Genomic DNA, 17,962 nt, shown 5'->3' on the forward strand with positions numbered 1-17,962 from the left:
ATTATTACATGATTATTCAAGTTCAAAGAATCAATGAAATTTATATGAATCTAGATGATTGATGCTTTCAACGCTTCCTGAATTGTTATGAACATAATTCTCGGGGAAAGCTTAGAAGATCCCAGAAATCTTCTGTTTTGTAGAAAAATGATCTTTGCAATTCCATAAAAAGACCCATAAAAATGAACCCTCACATAACTTGCGGCCCGCTGTGTATTTTAGAAGCATTGAAGTGGTCCACCTAATTATATAGACTGTGAAACACGGAGTAGGAACAAGCGTAAAAAAAAATGGATTAGAGTATTATGTTTAACAAAAGATATATATCTCTTGCTTCTACAAACTAACTTTCCGGACTGAATGATAACTTGGACTAATGATAATTCGGTGCAGAACTTTTCGTATCATTTGAGAAAGTTTTCATACATTAATGTCAAAATTTGCTAATTAATTCCATCTTGCCACTACCATTGTTCAATGAAGTTTGTAGAGGATATGTTGGAAAAAAAAAACATCTCAATTCTCAATCTTTTTTATCTCTTTGAGTATATCCTGGAAATGAAACCTCTCATTTTTTTTAAAACAAATTTCATGCGCAACTTTGACAAATATTCTTAAACCTTTTGTACGATTGAGGGCAAAACATAAGACAAATTCTTGATTATTGATACAGCTGCATACTCTAAAGTTGTTCTGCGTTTTTAAGTCAAAAAATGTGAGCTATTAAAAGATTAAATTAAAATTTTCTTTAAAAATATTTGATTTTTTTTTAAATATTAGACAAATATTAGACTTTAAGAGTATGCATACAATAGTGTTTATCTCCAGCCATATAACCAGTAATAAACAATTATAATGGAAAATTTTCAAGAACCTACGAGCTATCAGACAGTTCTTCTTGAAAAGAGATTTGAAACATTGTATATGCCTTCTTGAAGAAGTCCTACCAACATTTTAATGTACACTAATTTTCAAGAATTATTTGAGCATAATCGTGACATTTTTTGAAAAGTTCGATTGGCAATTCCATCAGAAATTATAAATAAAAATTATAAATCAGAATCCTTGAATTTTTTGCAAACTTGACCAATAAAAAATATTAAGCTCCGAATAAGCATTTTCATTTGAAAATTATTTTTTATTCATTTTTTTTTTGTAATTTTTTACTAAATTTGATATTTGTTGTAACTTAAAAGTTTGTTTATGAAATGCTCTGAATTTTCAGCTTACCAAATTTGAAGTTACCTCCGACCTGCGGTGAAAATATCAGCTCTTTAAACCGAGATCCTTAACTTGATCATTTTGTATGGAAAAACGGTCAATGCGTACTTCATTCAAGCGCTGTATATCTCAAATTACATCAATTCACACGTGTAATATTATGCACGGTGAAAATTTGATGGGATATCACTATCACAGGCGTAAAATGTATTTGAAAGAATTGCAAAATTGCAAAGAAACCCTGGCAATAATAACGCACATGTTTTAGAACATGTCGCTGCCAAAAATGGCGGTTTTGGCCTTTCCGCTCGTTCTCAGTAATTGAAAAGTATCAAACAGTAACAATTTCGCAAAAGAAATTTCAATATACATAAATATTAATAAAAATCGGCTCAGTGGGTGAATTATGTTTGATTAGTAATGAAGATTGGTAAGCAATGACTTTGCGATCGCTGTTGAGCCCAATTTAATTCGCTCACGCTCACTAGTACCACTATCAGGAAGAACTAACACTCATCTTCTTGATTATGGTGTTAATTTGCGTGGTGCTAAAATGGGCGAAACAGCAATGTTTCCTAAAAAAAGACCTAAATCCTCTTGAGCTCTTTTCAAATGTTTGTCCTGAATTTACAGACTCTCATAATTGATTGTGCTACTTTTCCCCAAATATCGGTTCCCGAACGCCTGTTCCCCGAATGACCCTTTTCCACAAATGCCATTTTCCCTTAAAACCCGAGGCGGAAAAAATAACTTGCTATTACTTATGCATACCATATTTTGGTATCATACCATAATTAGGTATTCTTCAGTTGTCAATATCACATTTAAGTATTGTGATGGTATTGAAAAAAAAATGTTCAAAACAATAAAAAATACTTCATTTTGGTATTCGATGGCTATTGATGACTGTTGGAGGCATTGAACTACTATTGAAAAATTTCACTTTTATATGAAAATCCATCAAGTATTATTTAGGTATTACAATACCTGATCTAATTATCAGCTTGGTATTTGTAGAATATGCAGAAGGTATTATTTGATGTATTTACCTCTTATTCAGGGCTTATTCATACTTCATTCAGGTTGTAAGTATTGAAAATTATCTGGTATGGAATACCTTAGTTTGGTATTCAGTAGTTATTTTCTTCTGAGTTCCAAAAACTTTTCGGAGAAGTGGGCTATTCTGGGAAACGGGATATTCAGGGAAGAAAAGGCGTTTGAGGAAACGACATTCACGGAAAAATAGCACAACCCTCTTCTCTCTTTCTCATGTGTTCTTGTTACGTATTCTAAGTCTTGTTGACAATATTTGATGGATATACTTTAATTATTCGGTTGAACAACTGATACCTATTTGTAAAAAATAAATATTAATAAAAAAGGACGGATTTCACGCCAACTCGACACGCGATTGGCAGCACCCCTTCAGAATTCAGTGAAACTTTCTGGATGTCAAAAGTTTGTGAAACTAAGATACTTTGCATATTTTGTTTTTTTTTTTCAAAATCGATCTAGACTAACATTTGGAAAGGGTCAAAGTTTTTTTTTACTTTTTTTTATAAACCCGTATAACTCAAAAACGGTAAGACCTACAAAAAAGTGTTGTATGGGGGACTGTCGTGAAATTTCCTGACGTTTTAGAAAAAAAATTGAAAAAATAAAAACACATTTTCTACATTGAAAAAAAAAAAAATGATTCAAAACTTTAAAGTCGATTTAAAAAAAAACGATTTTTTTTTATTTTGATCATCCTTAAGCAAAAAGTTTCGTAAGTAGTTAAAAGAAATTAAACGGAATTATACACAGTTTTTTTTTTAATTAAATTCAATTATGAGAAAATCAGCTCCGTCTAACAATCCGATGGGTTTTTTATGGTTGGAAAGATATCACAATAATATTTTATTTCTTATTTGGTCAAAGCCAATCTTAACAGGTGTCTGGAAAGGGTCAAAATTATGCTTATGAAAAAGTCGTGGTTTGTTTTTATTTTTATTATTGCTATATATCCTAAAACGTAGTATCTGCACATGAATATTTACATTATTTTTGGGTTTTACTGAATAAATTGAATATTTTTGGTTCATCCTCTGAATTGGTATATCGTTTGGCTGCAATTTGTGTATCACTAATAGGCATAAAACAATGATATTTTTGGGTACCAGGGACAGTTTTAACCTTATCAAAAAATTCCAACAATTCCTCTGACATTTTAACATTAGATATACAACAAAAATTTAATTTGGTGATACATGTATCAGTTTGTTTCACTGCCCAGTCGAATAGTTCTCGCGGAGTTGCGATTGTGTTTCCATAGTATTTTGCAAGACTTGTTCTTTTTGCCATTCGCTTGAAAGTGCCACCAATAGCGTCACAGGGGCCTTTGCCGTGGGATGTGGCAAAAAAGTGCCACTCTGCTTCCAATCCATGTATTTTCTTGAAATTACATAAGCTGACAATTTTATTTTTATAATAAGCTGCAGCTCCATCTGACTTAAAAATAACTTTTGATTTGTTTAACATAATTTATCAATTTTGAAATAAATAGCTGAACTGCTACTGTGTCATGGGTCTGATATTATAATAAAACTAACATTTTCCAATTTATTATCTTTTTTATGGTAAATCTAGAATTGGTGTATCGTTGCTTGGGAATTATTCCAGTGATATCCTTGAGCAGCGTTATAATTTTCAGAAAAGTCGCTAATTACCAGTATTTAACCTTGTTTTAAGTAGTCTTTTTTGTTTCGTAGAAAAGCAGATGTTATTTGGAAATAAAATCATGAGTTATGAGCTTATCAACTTTTTTTAGGTAGATAATAATACAAACATATTCAGTATTTCTTATTAATCTGGCGTTTAACGCAGGTACGTTCAGTAAGTTTTTTTTTTCACAAAACTTTTTCTAGAAGAGAATTTAATGGGGTATGAATAAGGTTGTTACTTTTCAATGTTTGCAATACTGTTGTGATACCTTTTAAACCATAAAAATCCGTCGGATTGTTATACGGAGTTGGTTTTCTCATAGGCAGAGGCGAAGTCCATTGATTGCCTGCATTTTAAAAAACATAATCACGGTATAATTCCATTTTTTAACTATTCTCAATAAAAAATACAATCTATTTTCTGATTCAAACTCATTTATCACTTAAAAAGACAATCATATTTGACGGTTTAAAACAAAATCGTTGAAAAAATAAATTTCAGTTCGGGACTTAACAAATTTGAAGCTAGAAAAACTTCTTTCCCTAAAATATGCCCAATTTGCAATGTATGGACGACTTTTAGTAATTTTAATTACGAAACTTTTTGCTTAAGGATGATCAAAATCTGAAATGGCCGTTTTTTTTTAATCGACTTTAAAGTTTTGAATAATTTTTTTATCAGTGTAGAAAATGTGTTTTTATTTTTTCAATATTTTTCTCTAAAACGTCAGAAAATTTCACGACAGTCCCCCATACAACACTTTTTTGTAGGTCTTACCGTTTTCGAGTTATACGGGTTTATAAAAAAAGTAAAAATAAAACTTTGGCTTAAAAAATTCGATGTTAGAAAAACTTTTTTCCCTAAAATATGCCCAATTTGCAATGTATGGACGACTTTTAGTAAATTTAATTACGAAACTTTTTGCTCAAGGATGATCAAAATCTGAAATGGCCGTTTTTTTTAAATCGACTTTAAAGTTTTGAATATTTTTTTTTCAGTGTAGAAAATGTGTTTTTATTTTTTCAATTTTTTTCTCTAAAACGTCAGAAAATTTTACAACAGTCCCCCATGTACACATGGTGTACATTAAAAATAAAGTGATGTTACACATTATTTTTTTTGCAGTTGAATTACATTTAAAATGATTGATGATTCATTTTGTTTAATAGATAGATCAAGTATTAAAGTCGTTAAATGATCAAATTGATTCTGACAAACCAAGCAAGGCGCTATTACATTTGCAAGCTCAGTAAAATGCAAATGGATATACAGTTGGTCACTTTGCGTGGGAGTCTTGTTGAGACGTTTCAGTCTTTAAATGTGAACTGGCCAATGGTTGGGTTGAGCTTATATGTGAAGTGTTCTGTTTTGATGACAAATCGCAAACTGAACTATTTGAAGATAGGTTTGACTCTCAGGGTGAAACGAAATCTGATCTAAATGATTGGGCACAAAAAGATATTTTAGTTGGAGACAAATAAAATAACTTGTGGAAAATCATGCATTTGAATATAATTGTATGCAGTTAAAAATTCTTCTAAGGTTAAACCTATTGGTAAAGATCTCTCAGTCCCGCACACTTAAACCGCAAAATTTAAAATTCGGTGTTCACTGCATTTTTGTTTACTATTTTTAACGAACTTTTGAGAAGTCGAGTTTGGCATACGATCCTGAAGACGATCTTACAAAGTGTTTTTAGCATTTGGCTTTGATGTTTACACAACTATGTTTTAAATTGAATTGATTGCTCAAGCTTTTGCATCTGTTCCCACTACGAAGTATGCCATAGTTCAACTAATATTCCTAAAATTTTGGTTTAATCGAATTAAATCATGGGTAAGGCAATCCTTCGACTGTCCTACTGTTTGGCATTATGAGAACTACATGTGTTCTTCCAAAACGCTACCAGTTCTTATATAAAACTGCTTGATGCGAGACGTCCAGAATTTTTTTTTCGGGATTTTCTTATGTTTTTTTTTTTGGCGTTATGTTCCAACTTGGACATACCGGCTCCTCAGCTTATGTTATTAACTGTGAGCTTTCTTTGTCAAGTGACCAGTTTCGCATGTGTAACTTAGATATTTTTTAAAACTTCATTCCCCCCATAGAAGAGCTGGTATTGCTTTTAGCCTCAATAGGAGGAAGGTGACCCAAAACTTGTGAAATCTACTTACTTAACTTTCAAAAAAGCTCTGCTAATTCTGCAAAAACAATTCGCTGGATTGATCACTAAAGAAATAATCGAATAAAATTGAAAAAAATAAATGGTTGAACCGCTAAAGCAAATCAAGATAGCCGTAGGAAATTTTCTTAATGAATTTCTGGATTGGTTTCCAGAGGAGTTCTTGAAAAAGAAAACAAAACATGTTTTGAATTTCTGTAATAGTTTCATGAGGACTTTCTTCAGGATTCCTTAGGAGAACTCTAGTGAAATCGATGAGAATTCCCTGCATGATCCGCTGTGGAAATTCTTTAATGTTTTGCTTCCTGAAAAATATCGGCATAGGTGCATCTGAAAAAAAAAATATTTAAGAAACATTCCTTTTGAGATTCCTGTCGAATTCCTAGAGAGAATCTCAGAGAGCATTCATGAACAGATTTCCAAGGTATTTTAGGAACTTTACTACTTTTTAAAGAAGTTGAAGAAACTGTTGTAAGATAATTATAAGCTTCATTATATGCCGTTGCTTAGCCTACCTTAGCCGAGTGCTTAGAGTCCGCGGCTACAAAGCAAAGCCATGCTGAAGGTGTCTGGGTTCGATTCCCGGTCGGTCCAGGATCTTTTCGTAATGGAAATTTCCTTGACTTCTCTGGGCATAGGGTATCATCGTACCTGCCACACGATATACGAATGCGAAAATGGCAACTTTGGCGAAGAAAGCTCTCAGTTAATGACTGTGGAAGTGCTCATAAGAACACTAAGCTGAGAAGCAGGCTATATCACAGTGAGGACTTTAATGCCAAGAAGAATAGATATGCCGTTCATTTGACTGACAGAGAAAGATGTAAATTTTATAACTTTCCAGCAAGATGGATCGAAAAAAAAACAATACTAAAATGTCATATTAATATACCAAATGACGAATGGCATTCGATAACTGTAATATTGACACGGTCAGATTAGCGAAAGGCCACTTAACATGTAGGTATGAACGATTGTTCCCTGATCTATTTAACCAAATTATATTATACAGTCATCTCGACATTTCGTATCTTGATTAGCATTCGGCAAATTTGGTCAAAACATCGATGTTACGGAATCAATACAAATGTGCACTGTTGAAATGATTCATCGATTTAATCGAATCCTGTGCATCGGTGTTGATTCATCAACGATGAATCAATTCGATTGTTTGAAAAGCTTAAAATGTAGCAAAACAAGCGCTTAAGATGTGACAAAATACATTTTTATTTCGATGTTTGACATCCTCTAATTCAATCACATCTTGAATTAAAAAGAACATATAAGATAAAGTTTGTTTTCAACCACCTCATTGGAAAAACTTTTTGTTTTAAGAATATCGATTCGCACGATTTTTATTTCCTCTAATATCGATTCTAAAATTTATTATTCCTAATGAAAACATCCGTTTTTGGAACTCCGATTCAAAATCTCCCAACGCTGATGCCGTTCTTGAGTTATAGAATCATGTTGAAAGTTGACTGTAATTGTGTATTTATTAACACAATTTAACGGCACTTGGAGAAAAATACGAAACATCAAAGGAAAAAGAAAAGTATTTGTATTTCGTGCTTCCAAAATGGTGCCATACTTTCTGTGAATCCCTATAGTACATATCTTACCAATAATTAATGTAAACTAAAAGCATAATGATATTCCAATAAAGAAAACTTGACCCAAAAAACTCACCGCGATCTCCCCTTTATGACTCACTGCGCCTGAAGCAGGTTCAGTTGCGCTGTCTGGAATGACCAGTAAATGAAAAGTGAAATGAAGTTACCCTGTGGAATAACCGGCCAAATCATGAAACACGAACAACGATCATACAAAAAAAAAAGAACTCATCCATCAACGTATGGTGAGATGTAGGAACGAGGACCACCACAACTGCCATCACATAAATCAAGACAATAATCAAGTGAGAGGAAAAGCTGGACCGGACCCTCAACGGTCACGAAATTATAAAGTGTACTCAACCTCTCTGTGTGTACCCTCCTGGGTTGGGGAACAGCTTTTCTCCACCGTGACTCCATGGCATGTTTTGCATTGTTTGCAGATTTTTCCCTTCCTGTTTCCTACTGGTGGGTTCAAAAACCTTTCACGGTGGAATCATTATGTTTAGCACCCGGACTGCGTTTTGGTTCGATTTGAAACTTTTAGAGTGAATGCATCTCTAAATTAAGAGTGAATGGCATCTCTAAATACTTTAATATGTATCACTTAGTTAATTTTCAAACCCTATTTGAGTTTTGTAAGTTTAGGTCGAAATTTATTGGTATGCCCTTTTCAATACGTCAGCTTAATTTTTTGTTAGTACGGTAGTTAGTATCCCGACCAGACGGAAGAAACAAGATTATAACATAATGTGTTCTCCTGATATGATTTTTTATATCACCAGTTGTTATAAAACATGTACCGTTAGTAGTTAAAATAACAAAATTTGCACCAAATTAAACTAAAATATAACAAACTCTGTTACAATTATATCAAAATTATTACAGAATGTATTGCAAGAATGTTACAAAATAACAAACTTATTGCAAACTATTTTACTGTTCATGACATCGGATGTTAATTGCAACAAACTTATAAATGCGATGTCAAAAATATAACAAATGTTGTTATAAATGTGTTACTTAAAATATAACAAGTTGAGAACAAAGCCATCTTGATAACAAAATTATTATTCTGTTATTTTTAACTGCTGCTGATAAGAATGTGTTATAATCTTGTTATGTGGTTCTGGTCGGGATACTATTAAAAAATTTCTGAATTCAACATTCAGACGAAATGTTTCATAATTTTTGTGAGCATGTCGTGACGGTATTTTCACTTTTTTATAGTTTACTCTGAAAAATGTCGTTTTTTACATTATTTTGTTCACAATTTATAAACTGTTTATATTTTAGCATGACTGTCTTTCACAAACATTTGCTTTTTATCAAAACAAGCAACTTTGTTGAACATTTTAATAATGTGAACGATCCTTCTCCTTGTTTTAATATTGTTAAATTCCTTTATTAGTATAAATTCAAGAATTACATTCATTTCTTATACCTAGGTGGTCGACACTATAATCCTAATTTGGAAAAATTTAATAACGCTTTTATTAACATTTCGCTGACAACATATTAGATTTCATTTACCGTAGCAGCTCAGAATTTTTGCAGATGCTTTGATTTCAGAATAGAGAAAATAGTAAAACGCTTTCAATGAACTTAATCAAACTTAACCTAAATATATAACACATTTATCGCGGAAATAGAAGATTGCACCGATTTTTGCCTAAAATTATGATTAATTTTATTAGACGTTTGTTCCAATGTTTCAACACGGGATATTCTATGTTTAATTTTATTTTGAATCCTCTGCAGAGCTTTTTTCGTTGTATTAAACAGCTAGTCCATATTGGTACAGCATACAACATGACCGGCCTGAAAATTTGTTTGAAGACCAAAAGCTTGTTCTTAAGACAAAGTGGATCACTCACCCTATCTGATGGGGAACGGCGGCAGACCTCAAACTTCTTCGTATCGTACACTTTCAGGCAGCAATGTCGTGGTAGGTATGTAGGTACTTGTTGTTCCGGTGTGATTTTCTTCTGGATAAGATGGAACAATTTTCTGAACCGGCTGAGGCAACAGGTTATGCTACTTTCATTGATGCCAGTAGTAACACTGGCCTCCATTACACTAAAAGTGAGGCTTTTGTCTCTGCACGCTCAATGTGATGCATACAACTGGGTATAACATTCACTGTGAGATTAATCATTTTATTTTATTATGTTGTCTTGCTCTATTCTTATTTCTTGAGAAAAATTTTATATTACCGTTTGACAAATTCGAACTTTATTTTGATCACATACATGGGTGTCTGGTCATTCAACCGAAACACGATTGACCTAATAGATCATTAGGCTGAACGGACTAAACAGCCGAAAAGCTCAAATATAAAGGTAAAAATCCTAATTATCTTATATTGAAAAACACTGAGTACACGCGGAGCAATTTTGATTATAAATCTAAAACTGGACAAGATACAAATATTGATGTCTTCGGCAAATTTCTTCAGTTCAACGGTACCAATTGGTCAGTGGAGAAATAAAACTTTGAAAACATCCTAGTCCTTCAGTGGCCATCGGTCCCGGGGAAACCGATAAAGTGGACATTTTGCAAAGCAACATCTCGAACACAAATATCTCAGGATCTAGATTTTTTAACAAGATGGTGTCTTCGACAAAGTTGTTTAGTAGGTCAAGGGCTAAAATATGATAGCCCATCTAACTTAAAATTATGCCATCAGATGGCACTAGTGAGCATGCAATATTTTAATCACGAATATCTCAGGATCCCATTTTTTTTTAGGAATATGGTATTTTCGGCAAAGTAGTTCAGTAGTTCAAGGACTAACATGTGATGATCTATGACAGGCCTGCCCAACCTTTTTGAATGGCGGGCCAAATCGCAGAAATAATTTTGTGTCGTGGGCCACATTTTTAAACGCACAAATATTCCCATGAAGTCTGACAAAAGTCAGTAAATGAAATTCATAAAACCTGACAAAAATCATTGAATGGAATAATTTTCATTTCAAGAAAACGAAAATAAGACATTGACATTGTGAGAGTCCCTTTCAAAATTATATTATAATCTAGTCCAGAATATTTTGAAGAATCTACCTCAGAAATTTTGGATCGTGTGAGAATAAAACCCAAGATTTGTTTTAAATCGTATTCTAAATTCTATTAGAATCTGCTAAAATCCTGATCAAGCATTTATAAAAATCTTGGTCAGAATGTCCAAGATTTTACACGAATCGTGTCTAGGATTCCTTCAGAATCTCACTCAATAATCATTTTTAAATGCAGCCTAGAAATTTTTGAAAGTACTACAAAGTATTTCAATTTAAGTAGTGTTCTGGCAAAATTTTACATAGCGTTATGGTGTAGGATTCTAGAAAATTATGTATTGAATTCGTTGAAAATCCTGCTAAAAATCTTTGAAAGTCTTGTGAATTTAAAGGCTTATATGATACTGACAAGAGAAATAATCGCCAATCTCGATACGTGGGACATTACTTGCATGAACTTCAAGAAAATCACTTTTTTTATCGCAGTATACAGTTGAGAAGGAATGTCATTTCAAATGGGACTCGCTGTAAGAAATTTCTTGCCCCATTCTAGTCAAGGAATTTCGTTACTTTTCTGAATGAATGTCGAAGGAAGTCATGGTAGAAACATTGTTAAAACACCCAGAGTTTGAGATTAAAAAATAATTAAATAATTACTTAGCTAAAATATTAGCTTGAAACTAAATTGAAAATTAGATAGGCTAAGTATTTTCTATCTTCGGGTTCGGGCAAGATGTGAGACGAATCTTCGAACCCTCCGCGGGCCGTACAAAATGAGGTCGCGATGTGGCCCGCGGGCCGTACGTTGGGCAGTCCTGATCTATGATCTATAAAATTTACTCAAAATTCTTCCCCATTCAGTTTGCAATGCAATAGCCTACTCGATTATAAATGCTTCCATCAGGCTATGCTAGAGCTTCTGAATCATATTTATACAGAATCTCAAGTTCCCCATTATTTTAAAACTTGCGAAGTAAAGTAAGCGAAGTGCTGTCATGTTATGGTCAATTCTATTTGGAATTATGTAACCCGGCGGCATTGAGCGTTTTATTTTCTGAACATCTTATGATGCCGATCATTTGGGCTATCAGTACACGTTTAGTCAAATGTTAAAATATTTCGCTACCAGTGAATTGATAGGCAAGCACAAAATAAAACGATAGATATACAGGGTTCATCTTCTTCCTCTTGGCATTAACGTCCCCGCTGGGACTGAGCCGACTTCTCAGCTTAGTGTTCTTATGAGCACTTCCACAGTTATTAAATAAGAGTTTTCTTTGCCAAAGTTGCCATTTTCGCATAAATATGAATATAAAATGAATCAGTACTGCATTCTTTAAAAATGAAGTGTCACATGACATGAATCATTTGGATATAAAGCAAATCATATCCGAATAAATTGAACAAGATGCATTATAATAGCACCACAAATGCTTATATACCTTATAACAGCACTTCCGCTGCATAGAAACCCTATTAATGCTTAATGCTTCTAAGCCTGATGCATACAGGCATTAAATAAGCACTATATTGGCTTTATATTCGAATACAGGGCATGTTTAAATGCCATCCAGTGTTTTGACAGATATACAACGTGCTTTGTGTTTGCATATAGTGTAAAGAGGGAGTCAAACATAAATCTTCTCACTACTACAATTGCAGGTTTTATGACGGGGAAAAGTGATGGTTTAAATTGGTCACTTTTCTTTCCAATACTGTTCATCTTATGTGGCCGTAGGAGCAAAGGAGCAGAAAAACAACTCAACAATAAGGGTGTCGCAGGTTCGAGACGCAAAATGAGGAATTTCATCATCATAAAACGAGGATCAAAATGTGGCAATTGCAAGTCCTCAAAAGGTTGAAAACTACCAAAACAAATATGTCTGATACGGAGAAGTACTATCTGTATCATTTTATTACATTTTTTTGCATACTATTAGAGGTTTCCGTTTTCATTCATTCATTCATTTATTTACCTCGTGTACCAGTTGCTTGGCCGCATACCTGAAAGCTCTCTGGCTACGTACGCGAAAGCACAAAATATTCGCCCTAAAACCTGGCGAAAACAACTGACGTTTCTCACGTGGTCTTATATCAGCATTAGTGGTGCAGAGAAGCACGGTTATATCTTGTCACTATAATGGCACGCTTTTTCGCCTTTTCTGGCATTATAATAGCATTATATCCGTATATAAAACTGACATGCATCAAATGATTACCCTATATGCGCATATAATGCTGTTACCGTGCCGCATTATCGTGCTGGGTAATCAAACCTGAAACACGTACATAAAGTGATTCAAGCATGAATCACTTGAAAATGAAGTGAATCAGCACTAATCTGCTTGAACATTTAGTCCTGAAAAAGTGGAAAATGTACCTACATTCTAGATTAATCAAACCTGAACCACTTGAATATCAAGTAACTCGTACTTGAAATAGGTGAATAAGAAGTGATTTAGACCTGCAGCACTTGAATATAAAGCGAATCAAACCTGAATTACTTGATTATGGAGCGAATCCGACATGAATGACTATATCCCCCTAGCAAATTTTTACATTTGGTATAAGTTATGTGATGAATCAAAATTTCATCGTGAATAAGAAACTTCAGTTGGTTAAGATAAGCTTGAGCTTGAGCTTGAGCTTGAGCTTGATTGGCCGCCCGTGGATGCACTCCAGTATCGCCAGATCAGCTGCACTTACACAAGGAACCAACCGAATGACTGCTTGGGACTAACAGGCATCCTCAGTGTATAAGTGCTGGTGATCTATTTTTAGGCAACAATGGCACCTGCCACGTCAGAATGCTGACCAATGAGGGGAAGGGGGAGGAATTGATGATGCATTGAACTGACTCCCACGTAGACCGTATATTCCACTGCATCCACGTCAGTTCATGCGGCAGTGTATGGATTGGAGGAAAGGCATGGCAGAGAGGCTTGCTTTTGTGGTTAGCAGACTGCCTATGTATCAGGCGTAAGAAAGGCGTACGCGTGGAAGTAGGAAGCGTTAGGGAAACGGTTTCTTGTCCGTCTCTGGTTCTAGCGTTTGCTATTAACGAATAGTTTGTGTGTGATATATTTAGAATGGAAGATAGAAGCAAGTGAGAGATATACAACTACTAAGTACGAGGAAAGGGACGGGCCTGGGATTGAACCCATGACCTTCTGCATATGAAGCAGAAGCGGTAGCCATCAGACCACCAACCCCGTCCTAAACTTCAGTTGGTTAAGATAAGATCGAGAAAGCCATATCAGGTAATCATGGAAAAGAACTCAATTCATGTATTTAGTCGAACCAAGCATTATCTGGACGCATTATTTTAATTGTCACAATTGTTTAGAGAATCCATTGTGTTAGTTTTGTAAAATAATGTTGGTCATTTCGTAATTTAGAAGCATTGTTTTTTATATAACTTTACCACATTTGCTCGAAAGCCAAGAACATAGTTTTTAATGTCATAAGAATGAGAATATAATAAATCTTTCCATTAGAGCATGTGAGGCATTGAAACGGAAAAAGCAAAAAGAAAACTTTTTAAATTAATATATAACATGTTGAAAATTGTTTATGCTATCGATATTTTGACCATCGGAAAAAAAAGATCAAAATGTCTTTCTATAAATAAAGAGTCTTGTACATTCCAGTCAAAGTTGCTGGGGATAACTTGCATGTGCTTATTTATTAAACTTGTGTTGTCAAATAGACGCATAAGAAATAGTAAATCCCAATTCAAATTTTCGCTCATCTTACTGGTATTGACCAAAACGTCAAACATTCATTCGATACCTCTGAAATATTGTAATTTTTTAAAAGTCTGCCCAAAATATTCTGAAACACAATAAAAAAAATCCCATTTTCTATTTTTGTTTATTTTTTTCTGAAATATTTGGGTTTAAAAAACCTGAACTTTCTTTAATTGCAGTAGAATTTCAATAACAATCGTAATAGTTTTGCCTTCACAAAGACTTTTAAATATCACTAGGAAATTAAAAGAACTAGGATTCAATAATTGGGTTGTTTAGCGGTAGAAAAGTTGCCGTTTTTGTAGCTTGATCGGAAAAGCGCATTTTTCTAAGTATTGCACAATTATTTGCGTTTCATTATCATAATTTAACATATAGACTCAATGACATTTCAATTTACACAATGACAGCTCGTTCCGAAGTAAAATTTGTCGAGAAGTGATTCAAAAGTGATTTCCATACTAACTTCAAACGTGTTTTAAAAATAGTTCCAGAACACGTAAAATTATGAAATTTTGCTTGCTGGCTCAATTTTTAACGTAGATATAATATATAAAAAAGTGGATATTCCTAAACAATCTAGTCTACGTCTTCAAAATCTTAAGAATAAGACATATATAGCTCTACAGTTTCAAGCTTCCTAATAACTGTATAAAATATAAATTTGATGACAACACTACAATATGACCTAACTCTCTGCACTTCCAATATATTGGAGTATTTGCACAAAACTTCCCCTGAGGGAACGACGTGCTGCACTTTTCCATACTGTTCTTGCAAAGATACTAAAAAATAGAAACTTTGTAATTTGTGTAAAATTGAAAATGCGTAATTCAAAACATGACAATTAAATGTGGCTGGTAAATCTATTGTATGTGATTTTCGTGGCATGATTTAGCAAATTCGCGATTTTCGCGACTGTTTTTCATTCACCCGCGATTTTCGCATCTGGCGGCATAAATCCGCTACAAATCCGCGAAATCCGCGAGAATCGCGAAATTCGCGACTGTTGTAACAGCCCTGTAATACTAACAAAATCCTGGGCACGATCTTCTCATTAACACAAGTGCAATGCAGAATTCGGAGCAGGGTACAATGCAAAGCCATGCAGAATGTGTCTGGGTTCGATTCCCGGTCGGTCCAGAATCTTTTCGGAATACAAATTTCCCTGACATCCCTGGGCATTAAGTAAAATCATACCTGCCACACGATATATGAATGCAACAATAGTATAGACAGCTCTCATTTAATAATTGTGGAAGTACTAAATTGAACAGTATGCTGAGAAGCAGACTCTTCTCCAGTAGAGAAGTGAAGCCAAAAAAAGAACCATTTGCAGGATTTTACTTAGTTTGAAGCGGTATTCATTCAAAACCCAGATAAGTTTATTCGAAGTACAGAATTTTTTATAAATGGGGGAATTCTCACTGAACTTTTGGGAAGATTATTACAGAGTCCTTGGAGTGATACTAACAGAATCTTGAGCAGGATGCAAAACAAAATTTATGTTTTATATAATTTTCAAGAAAGATACGTTTTCCTTGGGGTCTCTAAACAACTATGACCTGCTGCTGAATATTAGCCCTGAGCATTGACCTGCGATCCGAAAAGGGTTGCGTAGGTATGTTTACACATTTATAGATATGAGCGTAATGATTATGGTTTAAGTCACGCAAACATGTCCTCCGAAAACTGTGATACCAGTTTACTTCAGAATTATTTCAGCCTACAAAAAATTCAAAACAACAGAAAAGTATATTGTCCTTTTTCATCCGGCGAAAAACATCTAGAACCTTCAATTTCATTCAGTCCCCAGATCTGTCTCCTGCTATCTAGTTGAAGTGGTTTAACCAGCAAAGACACTTTTTGTTGACCATATACGATGCGTTCTGCTGCAGTCCGAATCAGCTGTGTGGGAAGCAGCTTGGGCATGCACTAGTTATCGAGTGTGGGACACCTTGCGAATGGTAACCATCCAGTAATTGACATTTCGCTGAATTGGAAGCCACCTCACTCGCAGTCGATCGATTGTTTCCTCAGTAAACTTTATCACTAAACTCAACTTAATGACTGTATGTCACACTCGTACAAGTTTTGGAATTCTTATCATGTCAACGACGTAATTTAAGTACCGATACCATGATCCAAATTCGGAAATGTCACCATATATTTAACACCACCGCAATAAGCGGCACACTACACCGTTAAATTTCGTTAAATGCTTTGCTCCATAAAGTGCGTTGAACTTACGGTTAGGTACTATTCTGCGTCAATCTGCGATGCTTAATCGGGAAACTTCCTCACTAGATGCCTAACCAACCAGCACATGAATTATGAACCAAAAACACAATCACACATCGCTTTAAGCCACCGGATGACTCACGCTGCACCTTCGATGGTTTGTTTTGTCTCGCTTGGCTCTTTTTTCTTCGCAAGTCTTCACATCTGCCTTGGGCTCATGAATGACCCATTCACTTCCACCACTGAACAGGAGGAGAATGTGAACGCTTTATGATCTAATGCACACGGAGTAAGACAGGCACAAACTCTGCAGGAAGCTCTCTTCTCGCGTGAGACAGAGCAGACGCAAATAGACGACGACGACGACGACGACCGTTCAGTTCGACACTGGGCCAGTAACTAAAGTCGCTGACGCCGATGAAGAACAGCGCACTGGGAAACATGGAGTCGCACACTAACGTGAGTGGTGTAGTGTGGGATAAACGTTTAACTAACTTGATCAATCTACTTGGAAGTGATAATTTAAGTTTTGCTTTCACTGCAGTGCGTGGCGTGAAAACTTAGTACTTTTGTGGCACTTACACAGTTATTAGCTGAAAGTTTTCTTTGTCGATTGATCATTTTTGCATTCGTATATCGTGTGACAGCGACAGGTACGAAAATATATATAAATGTTTCAATATTTTAATTCACATACTTGGGAATGGCTTCACCAAACATTCATGCATATGCAGCCATGAAGTTAATATAATCAGGGTAGATGCACCAGTTATGGCAATAGTGAGAACAAATTTTTTTATATTACATTGTTCCACCAGAATGCATCAGCTAATATTCACAGGAATGATTAATTATTTGTCATAGAGACGTACCCCTTTGAACAGCAGTTGCACTGATTTTGTGTTATTTCTCGATATCTCCTCAACTAGATGGTCACTTCAATATCGAGTTAGAGTTGACTAATTCAAATTCATTTTTAAGTGACATTACAGCCTCTCTGTTCTCATACTAACAAACTCATTGCAACGAACCTAACAAAAATATCAATACATGAACGCAAGGGCTTTGCTGGTAAGAGCTTTAAAGTGGGAACACGAGCGTAGTCACATTGAACGAGTGGTACCTACTATAACGATAGCGAGAGTTATGTGCATGAGGATCACACTTAATTTGTTTCGCCGAGGCCGGTAAAAATAATCGCCGAGAACCCAACAGCTGAGATTTCGGTGAAAATCTC

The 17,962-nt window shown here is 34.6% G+C and overlaps 1 protein-coding gene across 1 annotated transcript in view; it reads right to left on the reverse strand.

Moving 5' to 3' along the window:
- LOC5567410 (shootin-1) overlaps positions 1-17,136 on the reverse strand; it is a 50,649-nt gene extending 33,513 nt beyond the window's left edge. The window contains exon 1 of the mRNA XM_021854918.1: positions 16,735-17,136. The gene's annotated coding sequence lies outside the window, so the exon portion shown is untranslated. The remainder of the gene's footprint in view (positions 1-16,734) is intronic.
- Between the last annotated feature and the right edge of the window lie 826 nt (positions 17,137-17,962).

This window comes from Aedes aegypti, chromosome 1, assembly GCF_002204515.2.
Source record: "Aedes aegypti strain LVP_AGWG chromosome 1, AaegL5.0 Primary Assembly, whole genome shotgun sequence".
Taxonomy (NCBI): Eukaryota; Metazoa; Arthropoda; class Insecta; order Diptera; family Culicidae; genus Aedes; species Aedes aegypti.